The sequence below is a fragment of the Somniosus microcephalus genome, chromosome 9 (assembly GCF_052327205.1).
Source record: "Somniosus microcephalus isolate GS21.2 chromosome 9, FLI_Smic_1.0, whole genome shotgun sequence".
Taxonomy (NCBI): Eukaryota; Metazoa; Chordata; class Chondrichthyes; order Squaliformes; family Somniosidae; genus Somniosus; species Somniosus microcephalus.
The window spans coordinates 132694081-132721425 of NC_140995.1; the positions used below are offsets into that span (position 1 = coordinate 132694081).

The 27345-nt window shown below is 48.1% G+C and overlaps 1 protein-coding gene across 1 annotated transcript in view; it reads right to left on the bottom strand.

The window, feature by feature from the left end:
- Positions 1–27345, bottom strand: part of LOC147112699 (uncharacterized) — a 139614-nt gene that overhangs the window by 91257 nt on the left and 21012 nt on the right. The window lies entirely within an intron of this gene.

A 27345-nucleotide genomic window follows, 5' to 3' on the forward strand; every position in this document is an offset into this window, starting at 1 on the left:
AGGGCGGGGCTCGGGCTGAGCCATGTCAGTGCGTGGGGCGGCACGGAGCTCCGCGGCGCCATTGGGTCTGCTAGCTCCCCCCTCCCTTTCTCCCCCCACACCCCCCTCCCCTCCCCTCTTCCTCCCCCTCACCTCCCCCCTCTCCCCCTCTCCCACCCCCTCTCCCCCCTCCCCTCCCCCTCTCCCCCCACCCTCCCCACACCCCATTCTCCCCCCTCCCCTCCCCCCCTTTCCTCCCCCGCCTCCCCCTTTTCCCCCCAGTCGCTCTATCTCTTCCCCCCAGTCGCTCTCTCTCTTCCCCCCAGTCACTCTCTCTCTTCCCCCACAGTCGCTCTCTCTCTTCCCCCCAGTCGCTCTCTCTCTCTTCCCCCCGTCGCTCTCTCTCTTCCCCCCCAGTCGCTCTCTCTCTTCCCCCCAGTCGCTCTCTCTCTCTTCCCCCCCAGTCGCTCTCTCTCTCTCTTCCGCCCCAGTCGCTCTCTCTCTTCCCCCCAGTCGCTCTCTCTCTCTTCCCCCCAGTCGCGCTCTCTCTCTCTCTTCCCCCAGTCGCTCTCTCTCTCTCTTCCCCCCGTCGCTCTCTCTCTCTCTTCCCCCCCAGTCGCTCTCTCTCTCTCTTCCCCCCCAGTCGCTCTCTCTCTCTTCCCCCCAGTCGCTCGCTCTCTCTCTTCCCTCCCAGTCGCTCGCTCTCTCTCTCTCTTCCCCCCGTCGCTCGCTCTCTCTCTCTCTTCCCCCCATCGCTCTCTCTCTCTCTTCCCCCCAGTCGCTCTCTCTCTCTCTTCCCCCCAGTCGCTCTCTCTCTCTGCCCCCCAGTCGCTCTCTCTCTCTCTTCCCCCCCAGTCGCTCGCTCTATCTCTTCCCCCCCTTTTGCTCTCTCTCTTCCCCCCCCAGTCGCTCTCTCTCTTCCCCCCCAGTCGCTCTCTCTCTCTTCCAACAACAACATGCCCTCGAAAAAGCCTCGGCACCGCCGGGCACTCCCGCTACTCTATATATATAAAAGGATACATCTGTCTGTCTCTCTGTCTGTCCTTCGGTGTGCGTCTGTCCGGCTATACACTCTAAAGTTATAGAGCGTACCTACATGTGCGTTACATCAAAAGAAAGCTTACGATTCCAAAGCGATCGTAAGCGTATTTACGTTTCGGCTGGACAAAAATTGCACCCGCGGTATCCAAAGAAGTTCAAAATTCCGCTCATTAGCATCTCATTATCCGCTCATTAGCAATAGAGTGACGTTGAGGTCGACCAATCATACGCCGGGTTCCTGGCGCGTGCGGGCGGGCCCTCCTACAGTCGAGTGACGGGACGATTGACCAATCCTACGCTTCGGTGACCTGACGGTCCACCAATCGGTGCGTGTGTGGGCGGGCCTTATCGTTCTGAACCGAGGTGAGTCGCCGCCATCTTGATTCCAAACTTTTCATTTCTTTTTCCCGCTTTCTGCGTGTTTCTTTTCAAATCTACATTTCCAGCAAAAAAAAAGTTGCTTTTAAAAGACAAAGGCCTAGAAATTGAGTTTGCGCTGCGCCAGGGCTTTAGCGCCGGAAGTTAGCGCCGGCGCTAAAGCCCTTTGCGCGCGCCAAAAATTCAGTAGCGCCGCGCCCAAACGGCTGCCGGCGCTACTGAAGGGTTTTAGCGCCTGAAAACTGGTGCAACGCGCCGCATTGCGGCGCCCGCTGCGGTGCGGCAGGCTCGGGAAGTGCAGGCCTCCTCCTTCCGTTAAGGAGGAGCTGCCTGCACCCGGCCGCGGCCCGCGCAAATCTCTACAAAAATGAGCCCGGCACCTCGGACAAGTGCCGGGCTTGCATCTGTTCCGGGGGGGCAGGGAGAAGTCCGGGGAGGGAGCTGCGGGCAGGCGGCCGGCGGGAAAGCGGCCGGCCGCCGCGCCTCCTTAAAGCGCCGGCGCAGACTCCGGCAACACTCGTTTGCCGGAGTCTTAGTTGCGGCTGCCACTGGCGAGGCGGCCGCAACTGAATTTCGGCTTGGGGCCGGGTTACCACGGCAACTGGGACGCTGCGCACACCGATGACGTCATCGGTGCTGGCGCAGCGCTACCGGTCTACCGCCGCGGAAGGGCGCCAGGCAATTTAGGAACCGGCGCCAATTGCAGCGCTAGGCCCTCTAGCGCCGCAAAATCGGTGCTAAGGGCACTGAATTTCTAGGCCAAATTGTTTTTAAAAAAAGTTAATTAATTTGTAAATCTTTTGTCTAACCTCTATAATTTTCCTACCTTTCACCGTTTTTCCAGGCCTCAAAGCCTGGGCGTCTGTTGACCAGCCACGCCCGAGCTAGGCGCCTCCCGTCGCGATCGACAAAAGGCCAGCGATCGCCGCCATCTTTGTGAAGGCTGGAGGGGGCGGGCCTGAGCCGAGTGTCGCCACCGCCGCCATCTTAGTAAAGGCGGGCGGGGTGGGCGTCAGCATCCGCGTCATCTTCCGCCCGGAGCGCGACTTGAGTCCGGCCGGGCCTCATGCGGTAGGTTGCGCGGCGGCGTCTCTCTGGTCTTGAAGCCGGCTCGGGCGGGGAGCGGGGCTCGGGAAGGCGGAGCTCGGGAGAGTGGGAGGGCGGGGCTCCGGAGAGCGGGAGGGCGGGGCTCCGGAGAGCGGGAGGGCGGGGCTCCGGAGAGCGGGAGGGCAGGGATCCGGAGAGCGGGGCTCTGTAGAGCGGGAGGGCGGGGCTCCGGAGAGCGGGAGGCCGGTGCTCGGGCTGAGCCATGTCAGTGCGTGGGGCGGCACGGAGCTCCACGGAGCCATCGGGTCTGCTAGCTCCCCCCCTCCCTTTCTCCCCCCACACCCCCCTCTTCCTCCCCCCACACCCCCCCTTCCTCCCCCCTCCCCTCTCCCCCCTCCCCTCCCCCCTCTCCAACCACACCCCCACACCCCCCTCCCTCCCCTCCACTCCCCGTTCCCCCCTCCCCTCCCCCCCATTCCCCCCTCCCCTCCCCCCCTCCTCTCCCCCCTCCCCTCCCCCCTCTCCCCCCACACCCCTCCCTCCCCACACCCCCCCTCCCCATTCCCCCCTCCCCTCACCCCCATTCTCACCCCCATTCCCCCCCACCCCCCCTCCCCTCCCCCCCAACCCCCCTCCACTCCCCCCCACCCCCTCCCCCCCAGTCGCTCTCTCTCTTCCCCCCAGTCGCTCTCTCTCTTCCCCCCAGTCGCTCTCTCTCTTCCCCCCAGTCGCTCTCTCTCTCTCTCTCTTCCCCCCCAGTCGCTCTCTCTCTCTTCCCCCCCAGTCGCTCGCTCTCTCTCTCTCCCCCCCAGTCACTCGCTCTCTCTCTCTCCCCCCCAGTCGCTCGCTCTCTCTCTCTCCCCCCCAGTCGCTCGCTCTCTCTCTCTCTCCCCCCCAGTCGCTCGCTCTCTCTCTCTCTCCCCCCCAGTCGCTCGCTCTCTCTCTCTCTCCCCCCCAGTCGCTCTCTCTCTCTCTCTCCCCCTGAGTCGCTCGCTCGCTCTCTCTTCCCCCAGTCGCTCGCTCTCTCTCTCTCTCCCCCCCAGTCGCTCGCTCTCTCTCTCTCTCCCCCCCAGTCGCTCTCTCTCTCTCTCTCCCCCTGAGTCGCTCGCTCGCTCTCTCTTCCCCCCAGTCGCTCGCTCTCTCTCTCTCTCTTCCCCCCAGTCGCTCTCTCTCTCTCTTCCAACAACAACATTCCCTCAAAAATCCCCTCGGCACCGCCGGGCACTTCAGCTAGTCTAATATAAATTAGTTATACAATTAAGCACGTATATTTATGTCTTGGGCCATCTGCCAGCAGAAAGAAGTGAACATTCCGCCCATTGCCCACCTGTTTTGATGCCTTATGTTAAAATCAAGTCTCTACTCTCCTATGAACCAAAACAAAACCTACGCTATTATACATGCTGTGTCTGAGATAGTCCAGTAACAATACATTCTAACATTGTTTTTGACCACCACCATAAACTCTGGTCCTTATCACTGATTCCACCCTCCTCCTCAGCCACTCATTCAGGCTGAACCAGGCAATGTGAGAACTTGCCGTCACACAACTTCCTGTTTCCATCTCTGCAACACTGCCTGTTTCTGCTGCTACCTCAACTCCTGCACTCCTGGGAATTCAACATCCAGGGGTATTCAATATTCAGGAAAGATAGGCAAAAAGGAAAAGGAGGTGAGGTAGCATTGCTGGTTAAAGAGGGGATTAACACAATTGAAAGGAAGGATATTAGCTCTGATGATGTGGAATCTGTATGGGTAGAACTGAGAAATACCAAGGGGCAGAAACGTTAGTGGGAGTGGTATACAGACCTCCAAACAGTAATGCGGAGGTTGGGGATGGCATTAAACAGGAAATTAGTGATGCGTGCAATAAGGGCACAGCAATTATCATGGGCGACTTTAATCTACATATAGATTGGGCTAACCAAATTAGTAACAATACTGTGGAGGAGGAATTCCTGGAGTGTATACGAGATGGTTTCCTGGACCAATATGTCGAGGAACCAACTAGAGATCAGGCCATCTTAGACTGGGTATTATGTAATGAGAAAGGATTAATTAGCAATCTTGTTGTGCAAGGCCCCTTGGGTCGGAGTGATCATAATATGATAGAATTCTTCATTACGATGGAGAGTGAAGTAGTTGACTCAGAGACTAGGGTCCAGAATTTAAATAAAGGAAACTACGATGGTATGAGGCACGAGTTGGGTAGGATTGATTGGGGAATGTTACTCAAAGGGTTGACGGTGGATAGGCAATGGCAAACATTCAAAGATCGCATGGATGAACTACAGAATTTGTTCATCCCTGTTTGGCATAAAAATAAAACAAAAAAGGTGACTCAACCGTGGCTAACAAGGGAAATTAGGGATAGCATAAGATCCAAGGAGAAGACATATAAATTGGCCAGAAAAAGCAGTAAACATGAGGATTGGGAACAGTTTAGGATTCAGTAAAGGAGGACAAAGGGATTAATTAAGAGGGGGAAAATAGAGTATGAGAGTAAGCTTGCAGGGAACATAAAAACTGACTGCAAAAGCTTTTATAGATATGTGAAGAGAAAAAGATTGGTGAAGTCAAGCGTAGGTCCCTTGCAGTCAGAATCAGGGGAATTTATAATGGGGAGCAAAGAAATGGCAGACCAATGAAATACATACTTTGGTACTGTCTTCACAAAGGAGGACACAAAAAACCTCCCAGAGATGTCGGGGAACATAGGGTCTAATGAGAGGGAGGAACTGAAAGAAATCAGTATTTGTAGGGAAATGGTATTAGGGAAATTGATGGGATTGAAGGCTGATAAATCCCCAGGGCCTGATAATCTACATCCTAGGGTACTTAAGGAAGTGGCCCTAGAAATAATAGATACATTGCTGGTCACCTTCCAAAATTCGATAGATTCTGGAACAGTTCCCATGGATTGGAGGGTAGCTAATGTTACCACACTATTCAAAAAAGGTGGTAGAGAGAAAACGGGGAATATGCTAGAGTCCATTATAAAAGATGTAATAGCAGAGCACTTGGAAAACAGTGACGGGATCGGACAAAGTCAACATGGATTTACAAAAGGTAAATCGTGCTTGACTAATCTACTGGAATTTTTTGAGGATGTAACTGGTAGAATAGATAAGGGAGAACCAGTGGATGTGGTGTATTTGGACTTTCAGAAGGCTTTCGATAAGGTCCCGCATAAGAGATTGGCGTGTAAAGTTAAGACACATGGGATTGGGGGCAAGGTACTGACTTGGATAAAGAACTGGTTGGCAGACAGGAAGCAAAGAGTTGGAATAAACGGCTGTTTTTCCGAGTGGCAGGCAGTGACTAGTGGGGTACCGCAGGGATCGGTCCTAGGACCCCAGCTATTCACAATATATATAAATGATCTAGACAAGGGAACTAGATGTAATATCTCCAAGTTTGCAGATGACACAAAGCTGGGTGTGCGTGTGTGCTGTGAGGAGGATGCTGAGAAACTCCAGTATGATTTAGACAGGTTCAGTGATTGGGCAGAAGCATGGCAGATGCAGTATAATGTGGATAAATGCGAGGTTATCCACTTTGGTGGCAAAAACAGGAAGGCAGATTATTATCTGAACGGCAATAGATTGGGAGAAGGGGAAATGCAACGAGACCTGGGTGTCCTTGTGCACCAGTCGCTGAAGGTAAGCATGCAGGTGCAGCAGGCAGTTAAGAAGGCAAATGGTATGTTGGCCTTCGTAGCGAGAGGGTTCGAGTACAAGAACAAGTATGTCTTACTGCGGTTGTACAAGGCCTTGGTGAGACCACACCTTGAGTATTGTGTGCAGTTTTGGTCGCCTTATCTGAGGAAGGATGTTCTTGCCATGGAGGGAGTGCAGCGAAGATTCACCAGACTGATACCTGGGATGACAAGAATGACGTATGAGGAGAGATTGGGTCGATTGGGCTCATACTCGCTGGAGTTTAGAAGAATGAGAGGGGATCTCATTGAAACTTATAAAATTCTAACAGGACTGGATAGACTGGATGCAGGAAGGATGTTCCCGATGACCAGGGAGTCCAGAACCAGGGGTCACAGTCTAAGGATAAGGGGTAAGCCATTTAGAACAGAGATGAGGAGGAATTTCTTCACCCAGAGAGTGGTGAACCTGTGGCATTCTCTACCACAGAAGGCAGTGGAGGCCAATTCATTAAATATATTCAAGAAGGAGTTGGATATATTTCTTAAGGCTAAAGGGATCAAGGGATATGGGGAGAAGGCAGGGACAGGGTACTGAATTTGGATGATCAGCCATGATCTCATTGAATGGCAGAGCAGGCTCGAGGGGCCGAATCGCCTACTCCTGCTCCTATCTTCTATGTTTCTATGTTTCTACTGAAACCCTTTATCCATGCTTTTGTCACCAACAGAATATTTTTCTCCAGTGCCCTCTTTCTGGCTCTGACTCTCCAATCTCCATAATTTTTCACTTGTCCAAAACGTAGTTACTCTTATTCTTTTCTTCACTCAGTCCTGTTCACCCATTATCCCCATTTTCACAAACTAACTTTGGCTGCATGTCCCTCAACACTTTTTAAATTTAGAACCTTTGTCGGTATCTTCAAATCCCTCACGACCTCAACCCAATTTTCTGCAACCTCCTCCAGTTTTATACCCCCTCCTGCATCCTTTAGCCTTTTGACTCTGGGCTGCTGGGCATTCACAGTCTCTTCGCCTCACCATTGATGGCAGAACCTTTAGCTGCTTCGTCTCTTTCTCCGGAACTCTGTCTCTAAACCCTTCCACCTCTCGCTTCTTTCCCCACCTTGAAAAACCTGCTCAATACACTTATGTGCAATTTTAGCCAAAATAAAGCAAAGACAATTTAAGAAAATTAATACAAAAATGCTGCAGATGCTGGAAATCTGAAATAAAAACAGGAAAAAACAGAAAATGCTGGAGATACTCAGCAGGTCAGGCAGCATCTGTGGAGAGAGAAACAGAGTCAACGTTTCAGGTCAATGACCTTTCGTCAGAACTGGAAAAAAGCAGGAAATGGAACAGATTTTTAAGCAAGTGTGGGAGCTGGGAAAGGGGGAGGGGATGAAAGAACAAAAGGGAAGGTCTGTGATAGGATAGAAGGCAGGAGAGGTTAAGAGACATTAAGAGATATTCAAGGCAAAAGGAGATGGTAATGGGACAGGTTAAGAAACAAAGGATGGCTCTAGATGAAGTGTAAATTGTGCTGGCAGATTGAAAGACAGCTGCCATGTGGGAGAGAAGAGAGAAAAAAGCATGGAAAAAAATATATGATAGGGGCCGAGGTTATGACCTGAAATTGTTGAACTTTATGTTGAGTCCAGAAGGCTGTAAAGTGCCTAATCGAAAGATGAGGTGTTGTTCCTTGAGCTTATGTTGAGCTTCTGTGGAACAATGTGGCAGCACGGTGGCATAGTGGTTAGCACTGTTGCCTCACAGCGCCAGGGACCCGGGTTCGAATCCGGCCTCGGGCGACTGTCTGTGTGGAGTTTGCACATTCTCCCCGTGTTTGCGTGGGTTTCCTCCGGGTGCTCCGGTTTCCTCCCACAGTCCAAAGATGTGCGGGTTAGGTTGATTGGCTATGATAAATTGACCCTTAGTGTTAGGGGGATTAAATACATGGGGTTACGGGGATAGGGTGGGATATGTGTTGGTGTAGGGGTTACGGGAATCGGGTGGGATATGTGTCGGTGCAGGCTCGATGGGCCGAAATGGCCTCTATCTGCACTGTGGGGTTTCTGTGATTCTGTGAATGTAAGAGGCCAAGTGGGAGTGGAGCAGAGAATTAAAGTAACAGGCGACCGGAAGCTCGGGGTCCCCCTTACGGACTGAACGGAAGTGTTCCGCAAAGCGGTCACCCAATCTGCGTTTGGTCTCCCCAATGTAGAGGAGACCGCATTGTGAGCAGCGAATACAGTATACTAAATTGCAAGAAGTACAAGTAAATCGCTGTTTCACCTGGAAGGGGTGTTTGGGGCCCTAATCATCTTTCGATGGATGGCGAACTGGGAGATGTTAGCAATGTCTCCTAGTGTAGACTGGAAGGATCTGCTGGTGAAGAAATTGAGGGCCATGGTGACCTTGAGGGCCACTGGGAGAGCCGTGGTCGCCCTGCTCTCAGGCTGCAGGTCTGGTTGCAGGAGGTTCTGTGGCTGCAGTGTATGCACCTTTAAGAGGAACTATGTTTTTGAAGCCCCTGTATACTGTAGTACCAGTAGTGACCACTCGGGTATATAAGCCTGTGTAGCGTCTTGTGTAGTTAGTTCACCTCCAGACTTTGTTCAGTAAACACTTGTTAAATCAACTCCTGCATTCCGTGTCTCCATTAACACACGGATCTAACAGTGGCGACGACTTAGAAACGAACTTACCTGCAATTCAGCAGCACCTCAAGGGGATCGATTCCTCAGACGAAGGTCGAAGCCAGAAGCAAGAAGAAAAAAAGAAAAAACTGTGGTTTCACCAGCTAAACGGGCTGGTGGCAGGTAGTGCACTGATCCTTCCTGGGCTGCGGCGGGCTAGAGCTCGATCGGGTGGCTCTGCAACGGGGCCGGGCAGCGAGTCGGGAAGCAGAAGCAAAGAGAGAGAGAGGGTGGAGCACTCAGGGCGCGGCCGGTGCTGCAAAGCAGGTCGGCGTTCGGACCGAGCAGAAGGAGGGGAAAGTCCCAGAGGGTCCGCTCCACGACGGGAACGGTTCTCCAAGTAACGGAGAAACCATTAAAGCGATATATTAAAAAAAATAGAAATACCGCGAAAAGCTGCAGGTCGCAACGGGAACCGCAGAGAACGGCATTGGCAGCAGCGGCAGTGGCGGGAAAACGCGGGAGGCGCCATCTTAACTCGGCGGGGAAGAAAGAAAAGCGCAGGAGGCGCCATTTTGATCCATCGGGGACAGAGGAAAAGCGCGGGTAGCGCCATTTTAGATTTTCAAGATGCCGAAGACTGGCAATATTACTGCTTTCGATAGTGATATAGAAGATTGGACCACATATGTGGAAAGAGTGGAGGTATATTGCAAGGCGAATGAAGTAGCGGATGATAAAAAGGCATCGGTACTTCTAAATCTGATGGGCGCAAGGACATACGGGCTGTTACGAAACTTGATCACTCCAGCCAAACCGATGGACAAGAATTTTAAGGAGATTGTTGATACCTTACAGGAGCACTTAAACCCAACACCGCTGCTGATAGCGGAACGATTCAAATTCTTCAGGAGAAATCAGCACAAGAATGAAAGTAACGCTGATTACCTCACCGAATTACGAAAGCTGTCAAAGCACTGCCAATTCGGGGCAGGACTGGCAGATTCTCTATGAGACAAATTCGTCTGCGGTCTCCTAAGCGAAGGAACACAGAAAAGACTACTTTCTGAGAAAGATTTGACACTGGACAAGGCTTTCAGTGTGGCTGTATCATACGAAGCAGCAGCAAGAGGAGCTGCAGAGATACAGCAAAAACCACAGGACTTCGGCACCCATGAAATGACACGGGGTTTCGAGAGATGTTATCGCTGCGGCAGATCCACCCATGACCAGAAGGACTGCTGGTTCAAGGACAAAGCATGCAGGCAATGCAGAAAGATGGGACACATTGCACGTGTATGCAGATCTGGAAAGAAATCCGCTGACAGTAAAAAGGTCAATAAGGAAAAGTACAGAAAGGTACAAATGATGACGGACAGTAGCTCCGAAGACCAGAAGAGTGATAGCGACTCCGGAAACAAGAGACTAAGCTGTCTCAAATTACATAATGTAATTGCCAAAGAAGATTACCAGACCATTTGGGTTACCCTCACGATAGCGGGGTCCCTAGTCAAAATGCAGCTAGATACACGATCAGCTCTGACCGTCATGAGTCGACGGGATTACGAGCGGCTATTTCCGCATATACCTTTGAAAGACACATCCATTATCTTGAAGACATATACGGGGCAGAAAGTATACCCCAGAGGGAAAATAAGGGTGCCTGTTGTATACAACGGCAAGGAAATACAGAAGTTGTATTTATACGTTCTGCAAGATGGTGGTCCACCGTTGTTGGGACGTGAATGGATCAGGAAGATACATTTGGACTGGTACTCCATTCAGGCACTGACGGTGACCAGTAAGAAAAAAAATAATGATGACATCATACCTGAACGATTAAAAGACACCTTGGCCAACGCCAAAGAAGTGTTCCAACAGGAACTAGGAACCTTGAAAGGCGTCACCGTCTCAATAAAGGTGGAAGATGCGGCAATTCCCAAGTTTTTTAAGGCAAGGCCGGTGCCATACGCAATTCGTCCAGCCGTCGAGGCAGAGCTGGAGAATTTGGAAAAAGCAGGCGTGTTATCCAAGGTAGATTGGAGCGAGTGGGCAACACCCATCGTCCCGGTCATGAAGAAAACGTTGAATAATGATAAATCTGAAGAACAGAGAAAAGTTCGCATCTGTGGGGACTTCAAGGTGACTGTAAACCCGGTTCTTCACACGGTACAGTATCCTCTTCCGAGGATAGAAGATATTTTCGTCTCACTATCCGGAGGGAAACGTTTCACCAAAATTGACTTAGCACAGGCATATCTACAGATGGAGGTTGAGGAGGCCTCTAAAATGTATCTCACGATAAACACACACAAAGGCCTGTACCAGTACAATCGACTGGTTTTCAGAGTGGCATCAGCTCCGGCTATCTGGCAAAGAGCTATGGAGCAAGTCCTGCAAGGGATTCCGGGGACTCAATGCTACCTAGACGACATCCTTGTAACAGGAGAAAACGACAACGAGCACCTTGCCAACTTGGAGCAGGTGCTCACGAGGCTGAGAGAACGGGGCCTATGAGCAAATCGCCCCAAGTGCGAATTTTTCCAGAAACAAATATCATATTGTGGCCATGTCATTAACGAAGAAGGGTTGCATAAGTCACCTGAAAAAATTGAAGCGGTCGTAAAAGCCCCAGCGCCTGAAAATGTCTCACAATTAAGGTCGTTCCTGGGATCAGTAAATTACTATCATAAATTTTTACCAAACTTGTCGACGGTTCTGCACCCTCTTAACGCACTGCTACAAACGGGAGTAGTTTGGAAATGGAGCGAAGACTGTAAATGTGCCTTCCATAAATGCAAAGGCTTGATTACGTCCAGGGAAATGTTGGCTCATTACAACCCATCACTGCCAATCAGACTGGCGTGCGATGCATCCCCTTACGGCGTGGGAGCGGTATTATCGCATAGATTCCCTGATGGCTTGGAGCGGCCGATAGCTTTTGCGTCACGCTCATTGAACTCAGCTGAGCGTAACTATGCCCAGATCGACAGGGAGGCACTCAGCCTGGTGTGGGGGCTGAAGAAATTCAACCATTACCTACGCGGACAAAAATTTACCTTGTTGACTGACCATCAACCCCTCGTCTCCATATTCAACCCTAAAAAGGGCGTTCCCATTATGACAGCGCAAAGGCTACAGAGGTGGTCCCTTTTCCTAGGGGCACACCAATATGACATAGAATACAAAGGAACAAAACAGCATGGGAATGCTGATGGGTTATCGCACCTACCGTTGCCAACGGTGGAAGAGGCACCTACAGTGGACCCAGTGGAGATGTTCCACTCGACCATAGTGGAATGTCTACCGGTGACAAATTCTACCACTGAAAAGGAAACGCGAAATGACCCGACTCTCTCACGAGTCTACGATTTAATGGTGAAGGGATGGCCAGCACATGGCGAACCACTGTTGCCAGCATTCTCGCAAAGAAGAGAACAGCTGTCAGTGTGCCTAGGAACCTTGATGTGTGGATCCAGAGTGGCGATTCCACCCAAACTCAACGATAGAGTGCTAAAGGAGCTTCACGAGGGGCATCTGGGTGGAGTGAAAATGAAGAACTTAGCCAGAGCGTTTGTGTGGTGGCCAGGTATCGATGGAGACATCGAAGAAATGACCAAGAGCTGTCTAGGATGCCAGAAGGTCCAAAACGCCCCACCACAAGCCCCTCTACATCCATGGGAGTGGCCCTCATCTCCATGGCAAAGGGTACACATCGACTTTGCTGGTCCATTTATGGACTCAATGTTCTTAATCGCGGTGGATGCACACTCCAAGTGGCCGGAGGTAATAAAGATGTCCTCCACCACCACGGAAAAAACCATCACAGTATTAAGGACCATATTCGCCAGGAATGGGCTGCCTGAACAGATCTGTTCTGATAATGGACCGCAATTTGTATCCGAAGAATTCAGGAAGTTCTTAAAAAACAATGGGGTTAAGCACTACACGTCCGCCCCATACCATCCCGCCACCAATGGATTGGCTGAAAGGTTTGTCCAGACCTTCAAGAAGGCCATAAAGGCCATGGGTAATGAAGACATAAATCTACAACATAAGGTAGATAACTTCTTGTTTGCGTACAGGAATGCAACACATGTGGTTACAAACCAAACCCCCGCCATGATGTTTTTCAATAGAAGCCTAAGATGCCGGCTGGATTTGGTCAAGCCAAACGTCAGAAGGGACGTAGAGAACCGGCAATTTCAAAGCATGAATGAAAGGCCAACTAGAACCTTCCAGATAGGTCAACCAGTTTTGGCCCGGGACTACCGTACCGAGAAATGGCAGCCTGGAACTATTTGCACACGACTAGGACCGCTGATGTATACCGTGGACATTGGAGAAAGCATAATAAGGCGCCATGCTGACCAGATCATAGAGTCATCCGAAAAAGGACAACCTACACCACAACTCTATACGCCTAGTGATGAAGCAGAGATACCCATAGCATCTACCTCCGATCCGGTGATACTGGAACCAGATGAACCCGACACTGGCATTGAAGCCGAATCGACCTTGCCAAAAGAACCTACTACATCACCGAGGCGTTATCCGGACCGAGTCAGGAAGCCTCCAGAGAGACTGAATTTGTAATTGATTAACTTCAGCAAATGTGTATATTATTGTTCATGTAAAAATGTTATTTAACGATTACTTAAAATGTTATGTACTATTTATCTAAAAGGGGAGGAATTGTAGTGTATGTACCTTTAAGAGAAACTATGTTTTTGAAGCCCCTGTATACCGTAGCACCAGTAGTGACCACTCGGGTATATAAGCCTGTGTAGCGTCTTGTGTAGTTAGTTCACCTCCAGACTTTGTTCAGTAAACACTTGTTAAATCAACTCCTGCATTCTGTGTCTCCATTAACATACGGATCTAACAGTGACCATCTCCTTGGTGAAGTGGAGCCTCCTAATACATTGCTCCTCGCTTAAGTGGAGGTAAGAAAAGTGCTCTCGGAAGACCCTAGTTGGGTAAGGACACCTGCTAAGAGCCCTCCTGGCCCTCCTCCTCCTCCTTCTGCGAGCAGCTTCTCCTCTTCTTCGCTGCCTCCACTCCCTCTCCTGAAGATACTCGAGCACGTAGGGGACTGTAAGTAGAGTCCCCATGACTGTGAGCAAGTGGTGTGAGCAGAAGCCGTTAAATGAGAAACTAGACATTCTCCACTTGCAGCACCACTCCCTATGACCTCAGCAACTTAAAAAAAATTAGAAAGCTGCAAAAGTTGCAGAAACTTAGACAGGGCCAGTAAAACTGAGAAACCATGTCAGCTGCAAGTTGTTGTTGATGATCCCTTTAAATAGCGCTGCTGGAGGCTCCTTCCTGCTGCTGAACACTTGATCAGTTGGTTGTGATTAAGAGAGGGCGGAAAGTGGAGCAGTGACGTCGAAAATGGAAGATCGTGGGTCAAATGAGAATTGCACACTCACTGACGTCACGGTCTGCCTCATTTCCATTTCTCTAGCGAGTGCTGGCAATGGCAGCAATGCCGACCTGCCGAAAATGGCGGCTGCTGTGGGACCTGTCGGAAGCGACAAAAGCGATTCGGCCACCATTTTTTCAGCAAAACGAGCCTAAACCCCCAAATATCTGAAAGACGATAAATCCCCAGGGCCTGATAATCTGCATCCCAGAGTACTAAAAGAGGTAGCCATGGAAATAGTGGATGCATTGGTTGTCATCTTCCAAAATTCTATAGATTATGGAACAGTTCCTGCAGATTGGAGAGTGAGAGAAAACAGGGAACTACAGACTGGTTAGCCTAACATCAGTAGTTGGGAAAATGCTAGAGTCTATTATAAAGGATGTGATAACAGGACACTTAGTAAATATCAACGGGATTAGACAATGTCAACATGGATTTATGAAAGGGAAATTGTAGTGTATGTACCCGTCTACCTTTAAGAGAACTATTGTATGTAACCGTTCACCTTTAAGAGAACTACTTTAGGTGTGGCACTACTTGTTTGGCTTCTGTATACTGTAATACCGACGGTGACCACACCGGTATATAAGTGTTGTGGCATGATTCCTTGGGCAGATTCGCCCTGACCTTCGAATAGTAAAGACCTGTTTGTTTGTTATTCCTGAAGTCTGTGTCGTTATTAACTGTACAACCCACAGACTTTACAGTGGCGACGAGTCCGATCGTACCCTGCGGCAAGACTACCAAAGCAACTAAAGAGCGTCGAAGAGAGGCAACCGCCCTCGTCGTGCTGCTGAAAGAAAACACGAGGCTGCAGCAGGAGGAAGGAGGAAGACTTTAGCAACAAAAGCTTCCATCAGCAACAGGCACTGACTACCCTTCTACCACGGTGCGGAGTGAGCCGATCAGCAGGAAACAAGGCGGCCGCGGAGACTGTGAGTAGGGAAAAGTGTAACGAAATCCGGAGGATAAGGGCTGTGCACTCGACCATGGTCGAGGGGGAGCAGAGCTGGTCAGGAAGGCGGGTCATGAGATAGCCGGACCGCGATCGGCGGGAAAAGCCGGGCAGCGACCGAAGCCACGAAGCGCTGAGACCGGGAGCAGGCGCGGGAAGAGAGAAACTCAGCCGCAGCCGGGGAGGGAAGCACCGGACTGCGTGAGGGCTGGGAGGCGAACGGGAGCCAGGCGTGTGGGAGAGGCAGAGCCGACCAAAGGAGGCTGCGCGAGAGCCAGTCCAGCGGCTGAACTGTTCTCCACCAACGGGGTACCCAGCGCCGGTAGAGCCGAACGTGGGGGAGAGAGAGACAGAGCCGAGCAAGGGGAGAGAGACTGCGCGAGAGCCAGTCCAGCGGCTGAACTGTTCTCCGTGAACGGGGTACCCAGCGCCGGTAGAGCCGTGCGAGCGGGAGAGAAAGACAGAGCCGAGTAAGGGGAGCTGTGCGGAAGCCAGCCCAGCGGCTGAACCTGTCCGCTGTGGGGAAAGCGTACCCCTCCCACCAGGGAAGAAACGCGGGAAGCCGCCATTAGGCGGAGAAGACGACAGACGCGGGAGACCGCCATTGAAGGGGCGGGGAGAGAAGGAAAGAGCGGGAAACCGCCATTTTCACGGGAAAAACCGCCATCTTAGAAATAAATAAATAATAAATAAGAATTTAAAGAAATACTTGTGCTGCTCCCAAGGAAAGGAAGATGCCTAAGCGAGGGAATATTAACGATTTTAATTCTGAGATAGAAGACTGGGCCACGTACGTGGAACGCATCGAGATCTATTGTGAAGCCAACAAAATAGAGGAAGACGACAAAGCGATAACATTGCTAAACTCGATGGGCGCAAAGACATACGGGCTCTTGAAGCATCTACTAGCACCAGCTAAACCGGCGGATCAGACTTTCGAAGGGATTGTGGCTGTTCTGAAGGACCACTTGAACCCCACACCGTTGATGTTGGCTGAACGATTCAAATTCTATGCAAGAACGCAACGGAAAGACGAAAGCAATGCGGAATATTTGGTCGAACTGCGTAGGCTAGCGAAATGCTGCCAGTTCGGAGGGAATCTGACAGAGGCACTGCGAGAGAAGTTCGTATGCGGATTGTCCAAGGAAGGGACACAAAAGCGACTACTCGAAGAGAACGACCTCATACTTGACAGGGCTGTCCTTATAGCCGCATCGCACGAAGCCGCAGCGAAAGGAACGGCGGAAATGCAGCTAAAGGCGGCAGCACTCGGGGTGGACCAAATTACCTCAAGTACAACAAAATGCTATCGTTGTGGGAAGACAACACACGACCAGAATCAATGCTGGTTTAAGAACCAAGAATGTAGGAAATGTGGCAAACTGGGTCACATCGCTAAGGTATGCCGGTCAGGGAAGAAGACCAACAACCAAAGGAAGCCACCACAAGAAAAGTACAACAAGGTACACAAGGTGGCTGAGAAGAGTTCAGACGAACAGAATTCAGACTCAGACCCAAACAGCCAGGAGCTGGGTAGTCTGAGAATTCACAATGTGAGTAAGGAAGCTGACCTACAAACTATCTGGGTCATACTAAAAATAGCTGGAGTCCAAGTAAGAATGGAGTTGGACACTGGATCAGCTCTATCAGTCATAAATCGAAGGGACTACCACCGGCTATTCTCTCACATACCCTTAAGAAATACCAAGTTCGTATTGCAGACATACACGGGGCATAAGGTATACCCCATGGGGAAGATAAGAGTCAAGGTGAGAGATAGGGGTAAAGAACACCCAAGAATGAACTTGTACGTATTATCTGAGGGAGGACCACCACTTCTAGGATGAGAGTGGATCAAGAAAATAGACATGGAATGGCACTATCTAAAAGCCATAATGAGTGAGGACTCGGTGCAAGCTATCAGCTCAGATTCTGAAACGGATGACGATAAGACCAACTCAAATATGGAAGACAAGGCTAAAATGAACTTGCCGACTATGGTGGAGAAAATGAAGACATGCATAAAGGCTTATGCTACCGAGAAGAATAAAGCTTCAGAGCAGAACTCCAGTTTGACAGAGAATTCTGAGCCTGTTCAAGTTAAGGACTTATCCACGACGGAAGAACACCGAACTCGGACTCAAACTTATTTCAAAGTACGACAACAATTAGAACAGTTGAGTTACCGTCTCGTACAAGAGATGAAAACAATGGAAAAGTTCTGGGACACCGAATGGGAGAACCTGGAAAGACAGCAGAGGCAGCTAGCTCAAGCAAAGAGCGACCATAGAGCCATCGTGACCAATTACCGATCACATCTCCCTTATGATGTTCAGGAGTTAGAATATTTGCATGATCTAGAGATACAGCATAAAGGCAAACCACGCTACACTGAGGATTTTGTTCTGCAATTGGAGACGGAGCTAGTGCAAGCAAGGTTAAGAGAAGCTGAATCGCAGTGTGCACTTAAAGATATGCAGAAAAAAATCTTGGACATGGAAAAGAGAAACGCTTCTTTACCTGATGTGAATAATGTGGCCATGTTGCAAGAGGAGCTTATAGGGGCGAAACTGAAAGAAGCTAAGCAAAGGATGTTGGAACTTGAAACACAGAACCAAATCAGCAGTAACCAGCTATGTCGAGCAGAGAAGGAGTGCTATGGTCTACATGAGAAGGTGCAATATCTCTCAGCCCAGAATAAGGGACTACTCACTCAGTTAAATGAAAGTAATCGGAAAATGGCTGAGATAGACTGCAGGAATAAAGAAGATTTGATGGCAGTGAGACTTCGAGAGGCAGATAGCATAGCAGCCTTGGCTGAACTCCAACAGGAAATTGCGAAAGAAGCAAATGAAGAGGAATCTTCAGGAAGCCAGGATGTTATTCCAGTTCTTCTCTACGACTCCTTACATGCAGAGTGTGAGAAGTTGAAAGAACAGTATGAACAGGCCCAGGCTACAATTCTGGAGGGGGTTAACTCGGCAACCTCCGAAAAGCTAGTTTCAGTAGAAGCATATGAACAACTAAAGGTTGAACATGAGCAAGAAGTCCAAAGGCTGCAGGAAATTCTTGATGAGCTCAAGGCCAAGACAGACTCATCGGTAGAAGTTCCATCCATAGATGAGAAATTAGAGGTGAAAGACATGGCAGAACATGAAAGACAAGATGTCCAAGAACTCATAAAAATATTGAAGGAAACCCAAGACAAATATGAGGCGGCAATGTCCGAGGTTCAACAACTTGAAGAACAGATTCAACTGGGAATCCTTTCAGTGGAAGAAAAGGAAACTGTAAGAAACACAGAGACTGTAAGAATGGTCCCTGAACATGAGCTAGAGAGCATCAGGGCGCAACTTTTCCGAGCGCTGAAAGCCAAAGTACAAGAGGAACAGAAGGTGGAAGCATTGGAGGAAAAGGTGGATGAAATGGAGAAGACTCTGATCCACAGTGTTCCCGTGGAAGAGTTAACGGTCAGCCAACTCCTTCATATGCTGAGGGAAAAGACTCTGCAATGGGAACAATCTGAACACGAGCTTCAATCTTCAACGGGAAGGAGTTCGGAGCTCTCAAAAGTTTGGGAAATAGCTGAGGTTGCAAAACAGACTTTACTGGGATGCCAAAAGTACGCTGAATCGCGTCTATGTGAACAACAGAATGTTGAAACAGCTGCTCCAGTAGAAGGATTGAATAGCCCGATCAATCAATCCCCGAGGGAAGGGGAAGTGTTGAAATCACAAATGAGGTCATTAGTGAAGGATTTGCAGGAAACCCAGGAAGAGCGGGATGAAGATGAATGCATGAAGAAGTCTTTTCAAGAAAGATGTCTAGGGAAGGAACCACAGTCAGCTAACGTCCAGATGGGTAAGGAGGAAGTAGAAGGCCCTCTCGCTGGCCTAACTCAGGACGAACCCGAATATTACCATGACCTGTTGAGTGACACTGAATATTACGAGGATGTGGTCTGCCCAGTTTGTGATGAAAACTCCCAAAGTGCCGAAATCAGGATGAAGCACTTAAAGTCGAAGGAACATAGAGAGTTGGTGGCGCTACAGCTGGCAGCTGATAAGGGAGCCCCGAGAGTCTCCAAAAAGCAGAAAAGAAAAAGAAGCAGAAGATGATAACTATCGCAAATATTATCACTTCTACCAGATCATGCGTGGACCCTACGAAAGGAGTTAAATCAGTTGGGAAGTAGGAAAATATCAAGGCAACCCAGTTGTTGTAAAAGTCAGCACTGCTGGTTCAGCAGGACGAAAGTTCAAGCTGTTACGTCAAGAAAAGGATATGGAGGAGTCACGCTAGCAATGTGAACCATCTACACCAAAGAGATGTTGTTCGGACCGAGTCAAGATCAGAGACTGAATCTGTGAACTGTTCCCGCAGAGACTGAACCTGTGAACTGTTTCCCACCGAGACTATGTCTGTAAATTGTTTTATATGAAGTTGAAGATATGTTATGTTTAATGGGGACTCTGTATGTAATAAGCTAAAAAGGGAGGATTGTAGTGTATGTACCCGTCTACCTTTAAGAGAACTATTGTATGTAACCGTTCACCTTTAAGAGAACTACTTTAGGTGTGGCACTACTTGTTTGGCTTCTGTATACTGTAATACCGACGGTGACCACACCGGTATATAAGTGTTGTGGCATGATTCCTTGGGCAGATTCGCCCTGACCTTCGAATAGTAAAGACCTGTTTGTTTGTTATTCCTGAAGTCTGTGTCGTTATTAACTGTACAACCCACAGACTTTACAGAAATCATGTTTGATAAACCTACTGGAGTTTTTTGAGGATGTAACTGGTAGAATAGATAAGGGAGAACCAGTGGATGTGGTGTATTTGGATTTTCAGAAGGCCTTTGATAATGTCCCACATAAGAGATTAGTGTGCAAAATTAAAGCACCTGGGATTGGGGGTAATATACTGGTATGGATTGAAAATTAGTTAACAGACAGGAAACAGAGAGTAGGAATAAATGGGCCTTTTTCGGGGTGGCAAGCGGCGACTAGTGGGGTACCGCAGGGATCAGTGCTTGGGCCCCAATATTCACAATATATATCAATGATTTGGATGAGGGAACCAAATGTAATATTTCCAAGTTTGCTGATGGCACGAAACTAGGTGGGATTGTGAGTTGTGAGGAGAATGTTGGGAGCGCTCGTAAAAATCAACATTTCATTGTGCAGTACACACGTCTTGCTGCATATATGACAAATAAAAACTGAATTGAATTGAATTGATGCAAAGAGGCTTCAAGGTGATTTAGACAAGTTGAGTGAGTGGGCAAGTACATGGCAGATGCAGTACAACATGGATAAATGAGAATTTATCCACTTCGGTAGGAAAAACAGAAAGGTAGAGTATTATTTAAAAGGTGATAGATTGGGAAATGTTGATGTACAAAGGGACCTGGGTGTCCTTGTACACCAGTCACTGAAAGCAAACATGCAGGTGCAGCAAGCAGTTTGGAATGCAAATGGTGTGTTGGCCTTCATTGCAAGAGGATTTGAGTACAGGAGCAAGGATGTCTTACTACAGTCATACAGGGCCTTGGTGAGACCACACCTGGAGTACTGTGTGCAGTTTTGGTCTCCTTACCTAAGAAAGGATATACTTGCCATAGAGGGAGTGCAGCGAAGGTTCACCAGACTGATTCCTGGGATGGCAGAACTGTCATATGAGGAGAGATTGGGTTGACTAGGCCTGTATTCAGAAGAATTTAGAAGAATGAGGGGATCTCATTGAAACGTATAAAATTCTGACAGGGTTAGACAGACTGGATGCAGGGAGGATGTTTCCCCTGGCTGGGAACGAGGGGGTCACAGTCTCAGGATACGGGGTAGGACATTTAGGACTGAGATGAGGAGAAATTTCTTCACTCAGAGGGTGTTGAACTTGTGGAATTCGCTACCACAGAAGGCTGTGGAGGCCAAGTCACTGAATACATTTGAGGAGATAGATAGATTTCTAGACACAAAAGGCGTCAAGGGGTATGGAGAGAGAGCGGGAATATGGTATTGAGCTAGAGGATCAGCCATGATCATATTGAATGGCGGGGCAGGCTCGAAGGGCCGAATGGCCTACTCCTGCTCCTATTTTTCTATGTTTCTATCTCGGCCAATATTTCTTATATACTGTGGCCTTTGTGCAGGATTTAGTGTTCACATTTCCTACACCTACATTCACAAACTGTTTCCACTTTTTTGCTACAACTCCCCTCACAGCTTAGTTTCTGGATTTCACATAGATTAAAGGAAGCCTTCTGTTGCACACCTTGTAGTTTTGAACCATAAAGAACTGTTTGGACACCTATGCCACATACTTAACATTCATTTAAAATTTGCTATCATATAAGAAAGATCAAGGCCTAGAAATTTGTGGCTGCCACGGGAGTTGCCAGCATCACCGTGGCCTCGGGTTAATGACCGCTGAACATGGTCGAAGTGGTAGAAGAGAAAACTAAAGATTTTTAGCTCAGCACAACTTACCATGTAACGCCCTCCTGGTGGCGTTAGTGCAGGTATCAGTAGCGAAGTTGGCATCCAGAAATGGCATGCCATCTTCCAACAGCCTCTGGAAGTGAGGCAGTGAGTTCGCTAGGCATTATGAGACATTAAAAGGGCAATGCTTTAAAAGGGCAATGCCTTCTGAACTAATAAAACTAAACATGAAGTAAAAAAATGCTGTCTTCAGCCCTTACTGTCTTTTTATTTAAATTAACATTAAAAGAAGTCCCAAATGGGAGTCTTTAGCTCTTAAAGCTGAATTCCATTACGCACCCCAAAAAATAGGAAAAGTTCTTCAGCACTAACACAAATTGTTCAGCAAGCCAGGGAAGGGGCACCCAGGGTCTCGCACACAGCACTCCAGCTTTGTGCAGGGGGTCAACACTGCAAGAGAGGTACTCTAACCACAGGGACCAGGAGGCCCTCCAGAAAGAACAATGTGGGACCAGATCACCAAGGCCATCACTGCCAGCAGTGTTGTCCCCATCACATGCCTCCAGTGCCCAAAGAAGCTCCATGATCTCAGACCACTGGTCAAGGTCAGTGAATGCATCTTCAAAAGCCGTCTCCTACCAACTGAATCACTAGCCTCACACACTTCTCAATACGCATTGCTCAATTAACGACTCCCCCACTGCCCCAATCATTCACCTACCATCAATCTGTAGCAATCATGAAGCACACCTCCCATTTCTAGCCTCACTTCACCCCCTTGGAGGAGACGCTGCAGGCCATTTTTGGCAGGAACATGGCTGAGCCCTTGGCCAGCAGCAGGGCAGAAAGGATACAAGATGCTGGTATCCTCATACTTTATCCTACTTTTCGCATGCACCTCTTGCTTTCCTGCCCTCCCCTCAACACAACACCCTTCTGCCTTCCTCATTTCACACACCCAAGAAATGCAGCCTGCCCAGCCAGTGGTTGACCAAGAAGAGGGAGAGGAGAGTGAAAAGGAAGAAGAATAAGAAGAAAAACCGTCACTCGATTTCACATTCCCAGCCACCAGCACCTCGAGGTCATCCTGCAAGGCCATCTGCAGTGTCCCCCACTGAAAATCAGCAGCCTTCCACCAGCTATGCTGCAGCCACTGGGGTAGCACTGTGTGACATCAGTAGGACAGGCAAAGGCAGTCACTAAGAGAATGCATAAAGGTGATGAGTTGATTTCTTGATGGCATATTGGATGGATAGAGGGATAAAGTTAGATTGGAATTTTTGCTTTGTGGTGGCTTTAATTTCAGCAATGTGGCCAAGAGGACATTGTGATGGTCAGTAACAGAGGTAAGGCATGGGACAAATGTTGAAAGGGAATTGGGGTTGTGGTCACTGGTACCACAGGCGGATGATTCCATCCTGGATATCTCGGCCAGAAAGGGGCTGTCTGGGTTGCATCCTTCCTTCTGCTTCCTCCTCTTGGGCTTCTTCCTCTTGGGCTTCTTCCTCTTGGGCTTCTTCCTCTTTGGTGTCTTCCTCTTCTGCTTTTTCCTCTTCCCTCTGCGAGCGGATGCTGTAAATCAGAAATGACAGCATAATAGGCTAGAAATACTCAGCAGGTCAGGCTGTTTCTCGATCTGTTTCTCTCTCCACGGATGTTGCCTGACCTGTTGAGTATTTGCAGAATTTTCTGTCTTCTCAGAAGCCTTCCTTTACCACCGAGGCCTTGCAAGCATCCAGCAGCACTCCATACACACTTAAAAAAAACTTTTGACATGCATTGTAGCAAGCCACTACTTCAATAAAATCAAAAAAATCCCGTCCAAAAGCTTAAATGCAAACTTACCTGAAAGATGTGTGTGTCCCTTTAAGAGGTGCTGACAGTGCCTGTGTGAGTCTGCCCAATGTTGTGTTTTCCTGGCGAGCTTAGGACCCAATGCTCAACTCAGCACAGCACTAAGGTCCAAGTATGCCGAAGTGACATTAAGTCAGTGTGCACGTCACCTCTCCCTCATTTAAATCTGCAGGGCCATCGATCTCACCGGCAGCACTGCTGGGTCTCGGAAAATGACGGACGCTGCGCGACCCTCCACCAGCTGGCAAAAGAGTGGCGGCCGCCCATTTTTTGCTACTTCTTGCCGGTAATGGGTGGCGTAAAGCCCCCGAATTTTTAGCAACAAAAATCCTCAACCAGCAGACAAGCAGTTAGCCCCGTCCCCCTCCCCCGGATCATCCTGCAGTGTCAATCAGTCACTGTCTTACTGGCACGGTCACGCCTCCTTTCTGTTTTGCGAAGATTCCATCGAAACGTACCTGTCAATCAATCAGTGTCCAGGTAATGGGAGCCCATCCCCTTTCGGAAATGGAACACTATATATAGACTAGAGGCGCGTGGGACATGCAGGCAGAGTTCACTTTTTTTTCGGTACAGAAGTTCCGGTTTGGAATTAATCAACCGTTTAACTCGTGAATTTTCTGAGGTAAATTGCGAGATCGCGCGTTGGGGGATTTTCAATAAAAATCGTGTGTCTCGTGATTTAATCGCGAGAGTTGGCATTACTGTGAATGCCTTCTGAAAGTCCAAATATACTACATCCACTTGTTCCCCCTTATCTACCCTGCTAGTTACACCCTCAAAAAACCCGATTTGTCAAACCCGATTTCCCTTTCAGAAAACAGTGTTGACTCTGTCTAATAATATTGTGATTTTCCAAGCGCCGTGTTACGAAGTCCTTAATAATAGATTCTAGCATTTTCCCTACTACTAATGTCAGGCTAACTGGCCTATTGTTCCCTGTTTTCTCTCTCCCTCCTTTCTTGAACAACAGAGTTACATTTGCTACCTTCCAATCCATGGGGACCGTTCTAGAAGTTAGGGAATTCTGGAAGATCAAAACCAATGCATCCACTATCTCTGTAGCCACCACTTTTAAAACCCTAGGGTGTAGGCCATCAGGTCCAGGGGATTTGTCGGCTTTTAGTCCCATTCATTTCTCCAATACTTTTGCTTTACTAATATTCATAGAATCATAGAAATTTACAGCACAGAAGGAGGTCATTCGGCCGATTGTGTCCATGCCGACTGAAAAAGAGCTAGTCAGTCTAATCCCACTTTCTAGCTCTTGGTCCATTGCCCTGTAGGTTACGGCACTTCAAGTGCATATCCAAGTACTTTTTAATTGTGATGAGGGTTTCTGCCTCTACCACCCTTTTAGGCAGTGAGTTCCAGACCCCCACCACCCTCTGGGTGAAAAAAGTTCTCCCCAACTCCCCTCTAATCCTTCTACCAATTACTTGAAATCTATGCCCTGTGGTTATTGACCTCTCTGCTAAGGGAAATGGGTCCTTCCTATCTATGCCCCTCATAATTTTATACACCTCAATTAAGTCTCCCCTCAGCCTCCTCTGTTCCAAAGAAAACAACCCCAGTCAATTCAATCCTTCCTCATAGCTAAAATTCTCCAGTCCTGGCAACATCCTCGTAGATCTCCTCTGTACCCTCTCCAGTGTAATCACAACTTTCCTGTAATGTGGTGATCAGAACTGTACGCAGTACTCCAGCTGTGTTTTATACAATTCAAGCATAACCTCCTTGCTCTTATATTCTATGGCTCCGCTAATAAAGGAAAGCCTCCCGTATGCCTTCTCAACCACCTTATCTACCTGTCCCACTACCTTCAGGGATCTGTGGACATGTAATCCAAGGTCCCTCTGTTCCTCTACACTTCTCTGTATCCTATCATTTATTATGTATTCCCTTGCCTTGTTAGCCCTCCCCAAGTGCATTACCTCACACTTCTCTGGATTGAATTCCATTTGCCACTGTTCTGCCCACCTGACCAGTCCATCGCTATCTTGCTGCAGTCTACAGCTTTCTTCCTCACTATCAACCACACGGCCAATTTTTATATCATCTGCAAACCTGCATTGAAGTCTAAATCATCAAAAAATATCACAAAAAGCAAGGGACCTAGTACTGAGCCCTGCAGAACCCCACTTGAAACAGCCTTCCAGTCACAAAAACACCCGTCAATCATTATCCTTTGCTTTCTGCCACTGAGCTAATTTTGGATCCAACTTGCCACATTCCCTTGGATCCCATGGGCTTTTACTTTTCTGATCAGTCTGCCATGTGGGACCTTGTCAAAAGCCTTGCTAAAATCCATGTAGACCACATCATTTATGTTAACACAAAAGCAAAACACTGTGGATGCTGTAAATCTGAAATAAAAGCAGAAAATACTGGAAATACTCAGCAGGTCAATTACTTTAAATTCCTCACTCTCATTAGACCCTTGGTTCCCCACAATTTTTGGTATGTTCTTTGTATCTTCTTCCTAAAAGACAGGTACAAAATATTTGTTTAACGTCTGTGTTTTCCTTATTCCCCATTATAATTTCTCCTGTCTCTGCCTCGAAGGGACCCACGTTTATTTCCGCTAATCTCTTCCTTTTTACCTACTTGTAAAAGCTCTTCCAATCTGTTTTTATATTTCTTGCTAGTTTACTCTCGTATTATATTTTCACCCTACTTATCAATTTATTTTAATCAAATATCTTTTGGCAACATTGTAAGCTTCTTCTTTTAATCTAATACTATCCCAAACTTCTCTAGTTAGCCATGGCTGTACCACTTTTGCAGTGGAGTTTTTATTCCTCAAGGGAATGTATATTCCATGAGAATTATGAATTTGTTTAAATGTTTGCCATTGCTTATCTACCAGCATATCCTTTAATCTAATTTCCCAATCTACCTAAGCCAACTCCCCCCTCATACCTCTGTAATTGGCTTTGCTTAAATTTAAGACCCTAGTTTCATACTTAACCACATCACTCTCAAGCCCAATGTGAAATTCTATCATATTATGATCATTCTTCCCCAGAAGATCTTTTACTATAAGATTACTAATTAACCCTGTCTCATTAAACAATACTAGATCTAAAATAGCCTGCTCCGTTGTTGGTTCCTCAACATATTGTTCCAGAAAACTTTCTCGAATGCATTCCATGAACTTATCCTCCAAGCTACTTTTACCAATTTGGTTTGCCCAGTCTATGAAGATTAAAGTCCCCCATGATTATTGCATTACCCTTGGTACATACTCCTCTAATTTCCTGATTTATACTCTGTCTAACACTAGGATTACTATTAGGGGGCCTATAAACTATTCCCGCCAGTGTTTTCTGCCCTTGGTTATTTCATAGCTCCACCCATACTGATTCTACATCCTGATTTTCTGGGCTAAGATCCTTTCTCCCTACTGCCTTTATCTCATCCATTGTTATCAAGCCTACCCCACCTCCTTTTCCATTTTGCCTATCTTTTCTAAAAGTCAAGTGCCCTGGAATATTTCGTTCCCAACCTTGGTCACCCTGCAACCACGACTCAGTAATGGCTATTAGATCAAACCCATTTATCTCTATTTCTGCCATTAATTCATCTAGCTTGTTACGAATGCTTCATGCATTCAGATATAGTGCCTTTCATTTTAAATTTTTACTATTTTCTCTTTAGACTTATAAATTTAACCTTATCTGAACCCTCCCTTCCCCTTATTAGTTTAAAGCCCTACCTACAGTCCTAGTTATTCGATTTGCCAGCACACTGGTCCAAGCTTGGTTTAAATGGAGTCCGTCCTAATGGAACAGCTCCCTTTTTCTCCAGTACTGGTGCCAGTGCCCCACGAATTGAAATTCTTGCCTCCCATACCACTCTTTCAGCTACATATTTAAACCTCTAATCTGTGTGTCCAGATGCTAATTTGTGCATGGC